The following is a 17,969-nucleotide window of genomic DNA, read 5'->3' as shown; positions in this document are numbered from 1 at the left end:
AATTGTAGCCTACTGAGATCACTATAGAGAGTCAAAGGCCTCTGATAAGAGCACTTATGTGGATTATCCATTTATACTCAAATAGGTTATCTAGTAGAAATATAATCAAAGAGTCCTCCAGCCTGAGTTGCAGATTTAGCTCAGATGATTTTTTTTCCCCCACGCTTTTAAGTCCTTTTTTTTCTCATGTAATCTCAGCATTCTGGTTACCACCCACCATCACCATTGTCATGAGTTTTCAAGGCCAACCCAAGTCAGAAATTCAACGTGCATGTGAAAAACCGATGCTAAGAATCACACACCATTAAATGCACCCTTAAAGCATGCATTAATTTCAGAAAGAAATGAAATTACTATTTCTGTATTATATAATTATCTCATGTCTGCAATAAAAAAAAGTCAGGATAAATATGTTGTTTCTTCCTGATGTTTTTTAGTACAAACACAAGACGATTTCATGCTAAATATGAAAAATTGCATCCAAAACTTATAAAAATAAATATATATTCTAGATAAAGTAGATGTGCTACTGTCATCTGGTATTTATGTATATATGTATGTGAACATGTATGAATTTTTTTGTTTAGGAGCTTTAAAATTGCAAAAATTGTAAGCTTGAAATTAATTTCCTTATGTCATCTCCAGTTGAAATAATTGAAATGCACAGATGAACATTGTTTTGTAACACTTCCTTCTTTGCAACAAATCATTCTACTAATGAAACAATGCTATTGCATATTGAATTTTACATTAAACATTGAATTAAGACAAGTCAGTTGTATACATTATCAGAGTAATTTCTGACATATTGTAGAGCAGGTAACATATTTAAAGTGTAGATGAAACTGAACTCCTTGTAGATTAATGATGTGGCAAAAATTTATTCCTATTTGATGATGATCCCAAGAAGCCATTACAGGTTGAGCTCCAGGTATTAGTCACAATTCAGGGGCAATGGAGCTCCAGAAAAGCCAAATGCAGCACATCCTTGTGACATTCTGCACTGAAGACCTGATGAAATATTAATCACTCAGGCTCCACATGCAAAATGTAACAAAAAAGAAAGTCGGAATAAGAAAAAAATAGCACAGCAGGGGTGCTGTATATTAACATCAACAAGCCACTTTGAAAGGCTAAAGCAAAATGCAGCAACCCTAGCCCCACATGTTTGTAATTTTAAAACTCTTGTCGCAGCTAAGTAATAGCATGGTCACAGCAGGAGACCCCAAAATTAAAGGTAAAAGCTCTCCTAAGGGGTGAAGAGAAGACGTAATAGTGCCAAAACCACACTTAGCCTTTTTTTTTTCTTCTTGAAAGACAGAGAGAGCACAAAGCAGAAGAACTAGATTCATTACAAAGCTTCATTTGATACAATTATTACTTCCTCTGTGACTCCTGAAAGCCTTTGACTATCATCTGCTGCTGCAGTGACTGGCTGTGGTCTAGACATCTGGTCACTCATACTATGTCGACTCTTACCAGAGCAGTGCTCTGCAGGTGTCACAGGTCTTCCCAGCTCAAGGGGTCTGTTGAATGAAATTCTTCCAGAATCTATGATGATCCTCATTAAACGAAAAAAAAATTTAAAAAAAAAGAATGAAAGGAAATTAAAGAGGAACACAGTGGTTGTAGTTGTGAAAGTGTTTGTGCACAAGAGAAATTTTCAATGTTTCCTAATGCTTTAAAAAATTTTCTTTCATTGCAAAAAAAAAAAAAAAAAAAGAGATAAAAATACTAATTTGCACCTCGGCTCTCTCTTCCAAATGTGCTTCTAACACAAAATACTTCAAGATCAGGTTAACATCAATCTCACTTTGATTTCACTGATTACGTAGTCCAGTGATTAAAATCCACATCTTGGATTTTCTGGAGCCTTGGATGTCAGGAAAAGCCTTCAAAATATCTTCAGAAGACACTCTTCATTTCACTACCTTCATTAAAAGTTTTATTAGATATTGCACAACTATTACATTAGCTAATAGGCTTATATCACATTATAAATTATGTATTCAATTATATTATCTAGAATTTATATATATAAACTTATATATAAAATTGTATATATTTTATATTTTATTTATTTATTTAATTATACTTTTCTAGATAAAGATGTCCCATGGCAGGGGGACAGGAACTAGATGATCTTTAAGGTCTCTTCTAATATGGTTATTTTTTTCTCCAAATACCAGCCTTGCTGGCTCATCAGTAGTAAGGATACAGTAAGTATGGCCCCACTGAGGCCATCAACTTATTCCTTGTGACCACCACAGTTTAGTCCACAGGCCCGTTTCTCATACTGTCTGAGTAGCATATTCGGATCAGATGCATGTCATTGTTCTCAAGTTTTATTTAGATTCTTAAACAATTTATGTACTTAGAAGATTTCAGCCATTCAACGTCATCAGGATCTCCAGTAAGCAATATTACCCATTATCTGTGAATCTGCCCTCTTAACAAAAGGTTACAGCAGATTTTTCTGGATGTGATCACCCACTGGTGAATTAGATGAGCCAGTGAGTTTTTTCCAGCTGCAAAACTACCTGAGAATATTTGTACATTAATCCCTTGCTTAAATACTGATCTCAGCTACAGAAAACACCATCAAGTGAGAATTTTAAAACCACACATTGTCATACTGTGGTCACCAGTTCTTATCTTTGTGTCTTTACATAAAGAACCAATAAATAGAAGCAATTTCAGTTTAGGATTATTGCTGGTACCCATTGTTGCTCAGAAGGTCTTTATTTATTGTGAAATTCCAGCTACAGCAGTCAAGCTGTCAGTGCTATAAACAGTGACACAGAGACATCTTTTCACACAAAACAGGGATTGTTAATTGACCTTGCCGATTTTAAAAACTGCTATCAGGTTGCAGATCAAACCTACTCACTGCTAATGAAATTTAAAACATATAAAGATTGTCATTAATGTGAAGGAGGGAAAAAAGCAAACATGGATAGCGCCTTTGTTAAATTATGCATTGGTTTAAACAAAATCTGGAAGGAAAAAAAAAGTAGAAAGAAACAAGACAAATCATAGAGGTTGATATTTTTTTCTATTGTGTGACTTCATATTGGTTGCTAAAGTGTAATGTAGGAAGGGTGAGAGAAAAGGGGCACTGTGGCTGGACAAGTAATAATTGAGGAGCATCTTGGGGTGTCCAGTTAAATTGCACACAACAGTGAAATTCCCCTTTTTCTCTGGTGCAGCCTCAGTCGGTTCTGTAATAGCTGATTATGAAGCCTTGCTGCATCTCGTACTGGATTGATTTTTGTGCCAAATGCATGAATGAAATGGGAGCTTTCAAAAGAGTGAGAGAATATCAGTTAGGGATCAGCCAAAAAAATCATTACAATTCCCTTTTTACTCTAAATTGAAACTCTTCTACAAACAGCACACCAAAGGCTCCTGCCATCTGACCTCCACCCTGTCAATACCAAAAGAGAGGTTTTGCAGGCTTCTTGTAGCCCAGTAGATGTAATGTTTTGTATTTCCTAATGAAAGGCCCCAGACTTTTTATTCACCTGACAACACAGGGCCACAGGACAAGCAGGGGCTCATCCCAGAGCACCTAAGGCACAGTGCCAGGCTGCCATGGAATTTGCTGCTGGCAGGACAATGGTGACTTGCTGAAACCCCTGGTACCCTGTCCTGCTGAACTTTTGGGGCCTGGAGGAGAAGAAGAAAAGCAGAAGAAAGAATGGTGGGTATTAGCAAATTTTTGCATAAAACTTCAAAATCTATTATCAAAGAGATTTTTCTGCATTAACTAGATAATTTGGCTGTGGGCATTAATAGTATTGCTACTGGACTGAAAGTAACTGACTATATTGTCTTGATCAATCTCTTAAAATTTTAATTAGACTTACAATAAATTCTTACCTCTGCATATAAAAGTTTTCTCTTTTGCCATAACAAGATTCTCAAATTAACATCCTTTCCCACCTTTCAGTTTTGTTTTCAGTAGGTCTATTTGCCATCACTTTTTTCATATGGCTCTGCACCTCCTTTTCCTTTTGCAAATGTCTGTCGTCTTTCCTGCTTAGAAGACTGAGAAAGCAAATTCTCCTCAATCAGCTCATGCAAGACAACTGTACTGTTAGTGTTTATGAAATTAGGAGTGGCTGGAGATGACTTTTAAAAAAATTATAAAAGGAAGAATTATTATGAGCTTTTATGATGACATGACTTTTTTCGAGTTCTTCGGGTTTGATTTTACATTTTTAAAGGTCAAATATTGGCCCATGCTGGAAATCACGTGTCATAAGGAAAAGCATAAAGGTTTAAGAGAAATTCGCTGATAGATTCACTGTAATGAAGCCTATTTTATAAACAAAGAAAAATACCCTAAATGTGTTAGTCCTGAAAACTAAAGCTTGCAGGAAAGAGCTTTTTCAACTTATTTGCAAAGCTTAATATTGTCATCAGCAAAAAAAATACAAAAAATAAATCCCACCACAAATAAAACATAAGTAACCCAGTTCTAGAATTGAACCAGAACTTGACTGATTAATTTACATTGATTGGGGGTAAAAATTAGCAGGTAGAATCATAATCCACTTATAAATTTATTACAGTACAAATCTAGGTGGTGAACGGGATTTTGTGATGCTTTATCCCTGCAGATTATGAAGATTTCACCACAGTCTGAGTCCTCTGAAACAGAGCAGGTTCAATGAAATTAAAGATTGGCTGTTTTCCTTTGGCAGAGATTCTAGATTTTTTTTCCCCAAATGTGTCATAAAATTACAACAGCAACTTACAAATTAAAAAAAAAGTTTATAATTAAATATTACTCATACCCTTCTCTTTTTCTTAAAATACACTAAATTAATCTGTCATGCTCCTCATATTAAAATTACATATGTACCTAAGAGCATCTGCAAAGAAATTATCCATTTTATAAAGAACTCCATGAAGAGAAAATAGTACACAGATTCTTATAGGTACTTTTTTATACAGTGATTTACATCTATATTTAAGTGCAAGTTTCTTATATGTCCTATACATATAATATTACCTTTAATAATGGTTATGAATCTGTGTAGTTGTTTACCAGTTTGATAACAATCATGTGTTCATATGATTGATTTTTAAGTACCAATTTTCTGATAAAGGCTGAATAATGAACACAACATCTAAAGATCTCTCAGCTTAGAGGACATGGAAACCTCTGGATTAGGAATATGGGAAATTTCACAAACAAGAGTTTTAGATTGACCAAGGGTATGCAACTGGGCAATGGTGAAGTCAACCAGTAAGACAAATAAGAGATATGTTACTATGAGATAACAAATGCCTCACAGGTACTGGTAGATTCAGAAGCCTGAAATAAACAAAAGTAGCATTGCTACATGTAATAAATTCAGGTTTATGTTAAGAAAAGCAGTAATATAGCACAGAACTTTTTACTCCAGGAAAACACTGTTTTCCATTAGAATAGTCCTGGAAATGTAACAAGTAATATTTTTACTTACACCACCAAAATGGTAATCAAATGAAGAGTATGCAAAGGATTTTCTTCATTTTAATATATAAAAGCTATCAGATCTTTGGTTTTGTGTAATAGCTATTTGTTAACATTTAAATACTCAGCCTGGAGTAGGCCACTGTGCTTAAGAGCAACGAAGACACCATGAATTGTCACAGTGGGGAATCATGAGTAATATTTTTGAAGTCAACAGGAGTTTGTTTTCATTTGATTTCTCCTTAAACCAAGAATGCAATATTTTCTCAGCTTCAGTTACCCTCTAAAATTGAACGTTTCAGTAGAAGAAATACATTTTGTTGCGTAAACTGACCAAAGGGATATTCCACACCACGTGGTGCCATGCTCAGCATATAAAGCTGAGAAATAGGAAGAAGGAAGGGGGAGATGTTCGGAGTGACGGCGTTTGTCTTCTCAAGTCCCCATTACACATCCTGGAGCCCGGCTCTCCTGGGGATGGATGGACATCCACCTGCCCACGGGAAGCAGGGAATGAATTCCTTGTTTTGCTTTGCTTATGCATGGCTTTTGCTTTCCCTGTTAAACTGTCTTTAATACAGTCTATGAGTTTCTGCACTTTTACACTCCTGATTTTCTCCCCCAGTCCAATGTGGGGCGAGTGAGGGAGCGGTTGGGTGGTGCTTGGTTGCTGGCTGGGGTTGAATCACAACAGACAGGCTCCTTGGTGGAGGGAGTGATGGCGAAACATCAAGTTTGCATGAGTAGAAAACAGATTAATTTATCTCTTTGAACTCCTGTCTACAGAACAAAGAGAGTGCTTGCTTGTTCTTTTTTTTTTAGGTAATTTGCATTTTCTCCAGAATCAAAGCAGCTTCCGCCTCTCATGTCACAATACAAAAAGGCTGATCATCTGGAGACAATATACGTGTGAGACAGAATATATCGTTCACAAAGTGTTATTTTAATAATTCATTCTTGAGTTGTCAAAGGGAAGTCATGCTTTAGAAGTTCTTTTTTTTGTGCACAGCTGTCAGTATAAAAGAGGTAACGCTAGGTAGGAAGAAAAACAACCGCTGGGTGGGCTCTCCTGAGTACTGAAATCAGGCCTTTTTCTGGTTTTCTTGTCTATACCAGGAATTTACCTGCAGTCCACCAAGAGAAGAATTGTAATGGGCTACCTATGGAGGAGGTGGAGTCACTATTCCTGGAAGTGTTCAAGAAATGACTGGAGGTAGCTCTGGTGTAGTCGATAAGATGGTGTTCGGTCAAAGGTTGGACTTGATGATCTTGGAGGCCTTTTTCAACTGTAATGGTTCTATGATTGTAAGTCATAACCAGATGAACAACAGCACATTTAAAAACAGATTGGTGGGTTCCCAGGGTTAAATCACAGCTTGGACGCTGCAGCCACAGCCATGAATTGCTGGTCGGGTCTGCGCCATCAATGCCCAGTGAGGGCCATTACCTCTTTCTCATTCTGGACTTAATGCATCAGGGCAGCTTGGGGGTCCTCATAACCTCTTGGCCCAACAGCAAGTCCTTAATAAAAGTGGAAAAAGGGCAGACACCAGCCCACATGGGTGTTGGGCCAACGGGTGCTGCCGGCACCGGAGTCTGGAGCCACACCAGAAAGTTTCTGGTTAGAAGCATCAATGAGACATTATGACCCACAGCCTTCCTCATGACTGCTGCTGCTGTTGCTGTACTATAAGTGCTATAAAACTTGCTCCTCTCAGGGCAGCAAAGGAGGAATGCAAGAAAACAAAACAGACTTCTGATGTTTTTTTTCCTGGATAGGCAGACCATTGTTGACCATATTTGTGACATATTTAGCAGAAGGGAAAAGGAGCAAAACACAAGCTGAAACAGCTGTAGCTTTTATTGCATCAACTCAGTCCTGCTGCATGTGGTAAATAAGGAATTTTATAAGAAAGGCTAATAAGCAGAAGGACTGGTGACATAAAATAGAACAGTTAACTGGCACAGCTTCCTCTCTTGAGCCATGGTTGTACTTCAATAATAAAAAGAAACTGAAAAATAAAATAAGAATTGTAGTCTAGACCATGTGATATCACATTCTAAAACATTTATAGAGAAATGTTTAATTTTTAAACATATAGGTCCTAGGTTACTGAGAAAAAATGGCAACATACAACATTAGCAGATAAGGTATAAAAATGGCTGTTTCAATGAATGGCTCTCTAGAAAATACTGTAGAGTAGTGACTAAGAAGTAGTTTTCCACAACAGTACTTTACAGCTCATTGGAGAGCTTTATTATCAGTTATAAAAAAAAAAAAAGATAAAAAAATTTAATTTTTTTTTATGTAATGATACATTCACATAAACTTAGCATTCACATTTTTATTTCCTATAAAATCATGTATTTTCTTATGAATATCTTAGATTCCTGGGACCAATGAAATGGCAATCAGAAATAAAAATGTTACAGATGCAAGGAAATTAATCTAAGTGGCACTGTATGTGGGGAAAAAAACCCAATAAATCAAAATTGTGACATCAGTTAAATTAGTCAATGCAAAAATAGGGAAACAAACAGTAAACAAAAAATTAATTTGGGACATGGGCTAAAGCATACTGGAGTCTATAGAAAGACTTCCTTTGACAATGGTCATTCAAGCACCTAATAGGGAGAACAGTGGGAATCTTATTCTGGATAAATCGTTCAAAACTATTTCACTAAATTGAGTTTGAGTAAAATCACTAGGCATTCTTCAAAAGAAAACACTGTTTGATTTAAGATAGACAAAACTTTTCTGAAACTCACTAATACTTGAACTATTAAAAACATATATACTGAAAGGTATTTAATAGTAAAGAGACATTAAGCTGCCTGACCTCTTATAGAAAACAGATTGTTTCCAATATTTACAAGTATGGCCTATTTCATGGAATTTTGCCAGCATTGAGAGGAAAAATTTCAACTTGGACCAAGTAGAGTCATTTAAGCAACTTGTTTTTACTGGTTTTATATATTTGTTCCTGATTTACTACAAAGCCTTATGTACACAGCTGGAAGGGATTTTTTTGCCTATTTAAGGAATTGTAAACTATAAAAATACAGCTTAAAGTTTTAAAGTACATACAGGTTAAATCTGAAACTGGTCTGTTATTTTAAAAATCTGTATTAGTCAGAGAAAAAGTTTGACTTATTTGCAAGTCACTGAGGATTGATGAATTTTCATGCTGAATGGGGGAAGCAAAGGCAAGTATGAACATTCATCAGAACACAAAATCTTCATTCAAGACCAAGGATCCATGACCTGGGATTCCTCAATGAATGCTAACTTGGTCTGTAATTGAAGTAGAAAAGTTGTCCTAACGAAATACTGAAGTGAAAAAAACCTGTTGTCAATTTTTACTGTTTGGAAATTTAATTATTTACGCACCTAAAAGATTCCTATTCTAAATTCACAGTTCCAATTTAGATCTAAAGGCTTCTCATCAGTAACACCAAACATAAGCTCCTAAAGAGCCTGCAAGCTGGGAATATGTGCTTTGAAAGTCAAAGTGTTGTATCCAGGTCTTTAAGGATAGTGTGATACAAGACTTCAGCTCCAAGGTAGATATAATACTTCAAAGAGTGAGATCAGATTTATATCCAGCACCTAGGGGCTCCCATCTTAGGCAAAAATCAATTTTCCTAAAACAAATGTCCTTATGTCCTGCAAAAATTAAATAAAGGCATAAACAAATGCATCTATTTTGTGTATCTATGAGAAAGTACTATAAAATAAATTGTTCTTTTTTCCACTGAAACATGGGAACGAACTCAGCAGCGTGGAATTATTTCCTCCTATTAATACCAATTCACAAGGTAATAATTTCCTTCTGTACAACCAACATCAACTTCTACAGGGACTGCAGCACATACAGCAAGAACAGAGTCCTCTCCTGGTTCAGCTTTCTACCATGGGGAATGAGACTGTGTTGGCTGGAATCACTAAACTGGACAATGACTCTCTGATTATAAAGTGTCATAACATAAAAGAAACCATAGTTTTTTTTGATCTGGGATACCTATTCCAGCCTTAAAATTTTGATAGGTTGAGAATTGGTGTACACAGCCTTAGTGCTGTTTTTAAAAAATGCAAAAAAACTTTTGCAAAAATATATAGACTTCAGTCTTCAAATTCATCAAAACAATTCTTAATTAACAATAATAGGATATTTAAAAATAGGCTTCCCAAGTTATGTATTATGCCTTTGAGAAAAACCTTTTGTTGTGGCAGCTCAGCCTCACAAGGATGCTCACTCGCTTCCCCCCAGTGGGATGGGGGAGAGAATTAGGTGTGTAATAGTGAGAAAACTCATGGGTTGATATAAAGTCAGTTTAACAGGCAAAGCAAAAGCTGCACACGTAAGTGAAACAAAACAAAGGATTCATTCCCTGCTTCCCACCAGCAAGCAGGGGTTCAGCCATTCCCGGGAAAGCGGGGCTCCATCACACGTAACGGTGACATGGAAAGAGAAATGCCATCACTCCCAGGGCCCTTCTTCCTTCTCCTTCACCAGCTTTTATTGCTCAGTGTGACTCTATATGGAATGGAATATCCCTTGGATCAGTTGGAGTCACCTGTGCTGGCTGTGTCCCCTCCCAGCTCTCGGTGCCTCCCCAGCCCACCCACCAGCCGGGCAGTACAGGAGCAGAGCAGGCCTTGACTCTGTGCAAACACTGCTCAGCAGTAAATAAAACACCCCTGTGTTATCAACGCTGCTTTCAGCACAAATCTGAAACACAGCCCCATACCAGCCACTGGGAAGAAAATTAACTCTATCCCAGCCAAAACCAGCACAACTTAAAACAAAAACCAAATCACGCTTCTAACATGTACCTTCTTAATTGTAATGAAATTTATTTTCCCCTAGAACAACAACAGCAACAAGAAGAAGTTACAGAAAAACAGATGAGGAAATTAAATCCAAACGTTATGTTAAATATGATTAACGTTGTGACATAAACTGACAAAAGCCAGGAAATTGAAAGCTGAGGCTGACACTCTATCTATTACGCTCTCTGTTTTTCCATGGCGTGACTTAAAGCCAGAGTTACAGCCTTAACTTTAAATTTCCTGTCTTTTGTCAGTCTGTGTCACAACCTTCATCTTACTTAAACACAGGGTTTGTTCATTTAATTGTATATTGCCCTTTTACTGAAATGGGAATCACCAGTAAAATCAGAACCTTTTGAAAACAGTTTTGAAAAAAGCCCTGTATGAGTTTGAAGTTGTCCAAGTCTTGCATTTGACCTTTGCTACTTATTTTCTTCAAATAAAAGTTAGCAGTAAATTTTAATTTCCTACTAAATTGTAAAAACAAACATTTTCTCTTTTCTAACAAAGATATTTCATTTATAAACCACATGTGATCAAAATAAATCTCTAGGAGAAAATAGAAAAATCTATTTCCATTGGAGAAACTATTTTTCTTTATCATGATTGTTATTTATTGCATCTGTAGATCCATCTCATACTAATAATTATATTTTCTGGTGTATGGCAAAAAGTTTATAGTAACTGTTTCTATGGAGTTAAACATATGACTGTAAATGCTCTGCATGGGCCTCAGATTCCTTGTATAAATAAGACAGTAACTTTCAAACAAAAATTATTACTGTTGCATCATTTGAAAACTGCAGAAGTAGGTGATATGTTCTTCTAAATAACATCAATTTCAAAGCACTAAAAAAACCCTCAAGAATGTTTGTATATATTCTATTTCCTTCAGAAAAATAGCAAAAGCAAAACCAAATTAATTCCCAACATATATCTTGCTGCTTGTAACTTTCTATTTTATTCTCAAGGCTTACGGTTTTCCCATCTCTTTGTAGATATTAGGTTAACACAGAGATGATAATTTAAAAGATAAAGAATATAACTTTGTCGAGCTACACTTATATATATATATATATGGTATATATATATATTTTCTAATAAAAACTCCTGAAGATTTTAAGTATACGGAGGCAACCTAACCCTTATTTACTGGTAAAATATTTCACTGTTTTAAAAGTAGTAAAAAGCAACAAAGTAATAATAATGTCTGTGTAAGAGAAGAAAATCAGCCGAAGGAATCTCATTAGTTTTAATTCAGGCAGTGAATAGACAGGAAAGAGCATATTAGAAATCTCTTTCTGCAAGACAGTGACATCGTATATGAAGAAGCTAGATTATTTCATATATGATTAAAGGGACACATTTATTCAGTGGATTCACTGGAATTACACCAAGAATCTTCCTTTGGGAATAATTTTACCTGGTGATGCAGATCGTTCTCTGGTATAAATCCCCCAGCTACTTTGACTTGATTTAATGAAGCTCCTTTATTCTGTGGAGCAAAATTTTTGTTCCTCAAGAACTGCCAAGAAAAGTAAATTAATCTTAATTGCAGCACTTGATAAATACATATTTTCTCTAAATTTATTTATATAGTCAATCCTTTTTAAATAAACATTTTCTGAAGGCCTAAAGAATATTATATATATATTAAGTAGTATCCTACCACATACAATATAGTGTAATAAGTTAATATATTTCCTGAGGAAAAAAAAATCTCTTTGACCTTAAAGCAAATTCATTCTCATCATATCTCTGCACAGTCCAAAGGACTCACCCACACAAGGTGTGTCTAATAAACAGGCAAGTCTAATAAGATGGTCCCAGAGCATACCTAGAGCCAAAGATGAGTCTCTCTGTAAATCATCCCATTACCCAGATGAACATACATGTCATTTGGCCTGGGCTTGACTCCTGGCTGCTGAATTCCAGAACAGTTTACACTCTCTGAAGGGGATCCTGTGCAGAGTAAATAAATTAAAAAAAATTAGATGCACCCTCTCTCAGCTCATTTGAGTCCACAGTATAAACTCTGTAGCATGACACACCCATAGCTGTGGGGCAAGGATTCTACTGGCCAATGGAAACACCATAATCTGAGCTTGCCCCTCAGGCTGTCTGTAGCATCAAAGGAAAAATAAAAACATTAGCAGTTCTCCTCATGCACAGTAATCACCAAAACCAGGTTACCTGGCTTACTAAAGGTGGCAGCTCATCTCTCTTCACTTAAAGGCAGGTCAAGGTGCCAAGCTTAGATGTAGATGACAGAAATCCCACCAAAAATTACCACCTTAGGTAACTGAATTCTTTTTGTCCCCCAAACATAAGTAATTAAAAATCAAATGTGCAGAATTTTTAACTGTTCATCTCATCTTGGTTTTATCTTCCAAAGTCCTATAGAATAGAATCATAGAATAGAATAGAGTCATAGGTTGGAAAAGACCTCTGAGGTCATCAAGTCCAACCCTTGATCCAACACCCCCGTGGTTCCCAGCCCATGGCACTGATGCCACATCCAGTTTCATCTTAAAAACTTCCAGGGACGGTGAATCCACCCCCTCCCTGGGCAGCCCATTCCAATGTCTGATCACTCTCTCTGTAATAAATTTCTTCCTAATATCCAACCTAAACCTCCCCTAGTGGAGCTTAAGACCATGCCCTCTTGTCTTGCTGATAGTTGCCTGGGAGAAGAGACCAACCCCCACCTGGCTACACCCTCCTGTCAGGGAGTTGTAGAGAGTGAGGAGGTCTCCCCTGAGCCTCCTCTTCTCCAGGCTGAACAGCCCCAGCTCCCTCAGCCTCTCCTCATAGGACTTGTGCTCCAGTCCCTTTCCCAGCCTTGTTGCTCTTCTCTGGACCTGCTCCAGCCCCTCAATATCCTCCCTGAACTGAGGGGCCCAGAACTGGACACAGCACTGGAGATGTGGCCTCACCAGTGCTGAGTGCAGGGGAAGAATCACTTCCCTGGTCCTGCTGGCCACACTGTTCCTGATCCAGGCCAGGATTCATTGGCCTTCTTGGCCACCTGAACACACTGCTGGCTCAGGTTCAGCTTCCTGTCAATCCAAACTCCCAGGTCCCTTTCTGCCTGGCTGCTCTCCAGCCACTCTGTCCCCAGCCTGTAGCACTGCAGGGGGTTGTTGTGGCCAAAGTGCAGGACCCGGCACTTGGCCTTGTTGAACCTCATCCCGTTGGAATCAGCCCAACTCTCCAGCCTGTCCAGGTCCTTCTGCAGAGCCCTCCTGCCTTCCAGCAGATCAACACGCCCCCAGCTTGGTGTCATCTGCAAATTTGCTAATGGTGGACTCAATCCCCTCATCCAGATCATCAATAAAGACATTCAACAGAACTGGGCCCAACACTGATCCCTGGGGACACCACTGGTGACCGGATCCCAACTGGATTCAGCACAGTTCACCACCACTCTCTGGGCCCAGCCCTCCAGCCAGTTCTTTGGTACATACCATAAGAAGAATCCAACTCTTTATCTGCTGTTCCATGGCATTTGAAGTAATACCATTGTAGAAATAGATATGGGTACAGATGAAGCAAATGGTTCATTTCAGGCAGAAACCACATTGTATGTGAACATGCTTTCTCCAGTCTGAAATGGAATTACCTTTGATTTTACATTAAGGACACAACTGATTTATATGTAAAACCTATGCTGCTTCTCCCTGCGGGCTGCTGTTGGATAACTTACTCTTTCACAATTTTTGCAAATCTTGCATGTGCAGTAAAGATTTTTTGGCAATAGTTTAGAGGCTTTCTCCCCCACAACTTCTTATGAACTCCATCTGGCCAGAATGAAAGAATCTAAGTTGAACAGTACATCAAATCCCCAAGTGATATACTCCTTAATCCATTGTTTCTCATAATGTTTCAAAGAATTATGTCTGAGTAAGGAAATTGAGGGCTTAGTAATATATTGGTAATTAACACAGCAGATGTTGTATAAGTCTAGGCTGCAACAGCATTTCTCTCTGAAAAGAAAATAAGTATATTAAACAACAATAGAGACATTTTAGTGGCACTATTTTAGGGATTTTTAAAACAGTTTAGTCTTATAAATTACTTATTTCATGTCTGAAATGAAAATATCCAGCAGTCCTCACAATCTGCTCTTTGCTTTTATTTTTTTCTTTTTGTTCTTTTTTTTCTTTTCTTATTTCATTTAAGTTCAAAATGAATCCATATTTACCGTGATTTATTGGGTAACACTGTAAGAAATGCAAGACAGTAACCTCAGGCAAACCATATGTAGCGAACAGGTTCCAGAGACACTTTATTGCTTTCTACCAGTGGTAGGTTAGCACTGGCAGCCTTCCTTCTGAATAGGTTACAACTGCTATCAGATACATCTGTTCAGGGTTTTACTGCAAAGAGAATGTAATGCCAAAACAATGCTAAACCTCGATTGCCCATTTCCTGAGATTACTGCTCTCAAAAAGTTCGACCAAAACTCATAAAGTTTTGGTCTCGGTAATTTTAGCATCTGACAATATTTTAATTTCATACATTATCCATAAACTTCTGCAGAAAATATAACTGTAATTAGGATAATCACTGTCATCTGCCGGCAGAGAAAAGAGATTCCAGAAATAATTTATGCTGGTTTATTTGGGGGCTTTTGCTGTTGCTTTTTTTATTTTAATGTGGAAATCTTACTTTGCTATGCTCACCTTGCCTCTTAGATTTTTCTTGACAATTTTTTTATCCTTTTCTAATGGAGAAATCATTTTGATTTTATACTGTAAAGGTTAGCTATTTTCAATAACATTTTGACAGGCATTTCATTTTGCAACAGACAATTTTAATAGAGACTTCCTACTCTGTTTCCACAACACAAGCCTGTATAGCCTTATAACATACACTCAAGACAGTCCTCAGGTTCTGAAAAAAAAAAAAAATCACCATACAGACAATCATCGCATTAAAGTCAATCTCACTGAATTTGTCGTCCTCAATGTCAATGTTGTCCCATCTCTGTAGATGATCACGACAAGAAGAGACTACTCTGAGGTGTGATGGGGGTGATGCCCTGCACAAGGCAAATTATTTAATCCTGTTTAAGCACAAGGCTTCTCCAGGCTCCATGGTTTACTTACAGGTGACTAGTCTGAGTGTTACTATTGAACTATCCTTAGGCAGTCTATTGTTCTGCCCAAAATCATAAAATCATAGAATGGCCTGGGTTGGAATTTAAAGATCATGTGGAACCCTCAAGTCCTACTCCACAGAGCTGCTCTCAATGAGTTCTTCCCCCATTCTGTACTGATGTTGCACTGGGACTTGTTGAACTTCATGATGTTTTCATGGACCCACTTCTCAAGCTTGTCCAGGTCCCTGTGGATGGCATCCCATCCTTCAGGTGGGGCAACTGCACCACTTTGTGTCTTCTGTAAAACTTGCTGATGCCACCGTGTGATTGATAAAGACATTAGGGAGCCCCAGTGCCAGGACAGAGCCCTGAGGGGCACCACTTGTCACCAGCCTCAGCCTCAGCCTGGACATAGAGACATTGTCCATACTCTCTGGCTGTATCCACCCATCCAGTGTGCAAAATGCTTGAAAAATGAGCAAAAAATAGATGAAGAATGATCAGAGCAACAATCTTACTTTTATATTCCTGTCTTAATCCTATGTCCAAACAGAAGTGAACTGGTGACTGACATAGGTGAAAAACTACCTGTAGGTAAGGTTGAGTCATTTTTCAAAGCACAATGCACTAGTTTTAGCAGTGTTTTCAATGATACATTTAACATTGGAGAACAACTAGCTCCACTCATTTTTTATAAAGATGAAGAAGACTTTTATGTTTCTGTCTCCATCAGATATTGAACATGGCACTTAGATTTTTATTTCGTTATTCCTCCGTACCAGATTTTCCTGGAAGGGTGGGAAACAAACACAAAATTTATATATTATTATAGGCATTTTTTACTACTACCACTTTTAATAGTCAAGACTGTGAGGTCTGATGATGGCATTTTTATGGGTTTCCAGAGATACAAGAAGGATCATAGCTATTGTTCTTGTAAATGCAACATCTTTTATTCCTATGAAAATTTCCAGCTCACTCTGTTGTATAGAAAATATGTTTTTGTGATCCAAAAATTCAACAGTTCCATAATATCTCCAATTAAGCATAAACTCTTCTCAAAAATATTCTGCTAGTCCAGATGTGTGTGTGATGATGTATATCTGCTAAAAAAGCTAATAGATTTTCCATAGTGTTTAGGAACGAAGCCTCTAGCCTATAACCCTTCAGACTCTGAAAAGCCAGGGGAATAACAATTTTACTTATATCCTGAAATGGAAAAAGGAATTGAACAAAACTTTCTCTTTTCCTGTTTCATCTGTATAATGTACACAGGAAGCCAAATCAGTTTAGTCTGAATTCTATGCTAAATGTATAAATTGCCCTCTTTCCTCTTCTTAATGCATAAAATTTCTCCAGAGTTTATCCAGAACTCATGTATGAAGAAGACTCATTTTTTTAAATACATTAGTTTTTGTTCTCTTCAGATATAATAGCATTTTTGAGCTAAACAATTTTCAGGTTTTAATTTCCATAAGCCCTTTGAGAAGCAAAATAGAAAAATGCTACATGGTGTATTTAGTGTGATGTTTCAGCAGTAGCAGTCAGTCAACTAAGCAAAGGACAGTGGTCCAGAAGTTACTAAGATCCTGGTGACAGAAGCTCCAATCACTACGTATTAACCCAGTCTGATAAAATAGCTGAGGTGAACATTTGCTTTAAGTCAATCTCTGTTACGTGTTTAGAATATATTTTGCCTGACAACTAGAATTAAAACTCATTCAATTGTCACAGCATTCAACAGTACCACTGCAGCTGATCTGTGTGAAATGAGGGGTTAGGGCACATTTCTTAGAGCAGATTTCTACTGAATTACCGTGCACTGACAGACACCTGAGCAAACTCTGAGAATTACTTGCATTTCTTTATCACCATGACTATATTTCACCTCTGATTCCGCCACCCAACACAATCAAAACTGTAACTATCTTTTTTTCATCAAATAGATAAATATCAGTCTCTGAATCAAAGAAGTCAGTAGCCATTTTACCACTGCCCCTGAAATGCTCAAGTTCAGTCTAACTCTTCTGCAGTTGAAGAAGCATTCAGGAAGGAATTTTTTGCTCTCCTGTGAGAAAATACTCATAAATTCTCCAACACTATAATTACTGGCAAAGTCATACAAAACAATTAACACCTTCAGCTTCTTTCTAAATCAGTGCAACTCGAAGTTGATATTGAGGGGAGCACACTAAGCAGGCACTCAAACCATAAAGAAATAATTTGTGCTTAAGCATATACTTTCAAGGTTTTTCTGAGTGTTTGATTCCTGCACATATTGGCCTCAGAATTTAGTTGGGTCAGGACCTGCAGTCACTTTTGTACTACTCAACATGGCTCTTAGTTGATGGCGCTCACCTATATTCTAGTCCAAAGCAGCTCACACTCATAAAACTGGGATGAAAACCAGACCGTGCTCCACTCTGAGTTAACATAATTGTTCATAAGTGAAAGGACAGTGACACTGTCCTGCAGCCACACATCAGATGGTAGCAGTAAAACAGAGAGAGGCTATCATGATTCTGAGTCACAGAAGCCCAAAACAGTGCTGCAAGTGGTAGCCT

Source organism: Pseudopipra pipra, chromosome 2, assembly GCF_036250125.1.
Source record: "Pseudopipra pipra isolate bDixPip1 chromosome 2, bDixPip1.hap1, whole genome shotgun sequence".
NCBI classification, from domain to species: Eukaryota; Metazoa; Chordata; class Aves; order Passeriformes; family Pipridae; genus Pseudopipra; species Pseudopipra pipra.
The sequence above is the reverse complement of the archived record's forward strand: the minus strand, read 5'-3'. Positions refer to the sequence as shown.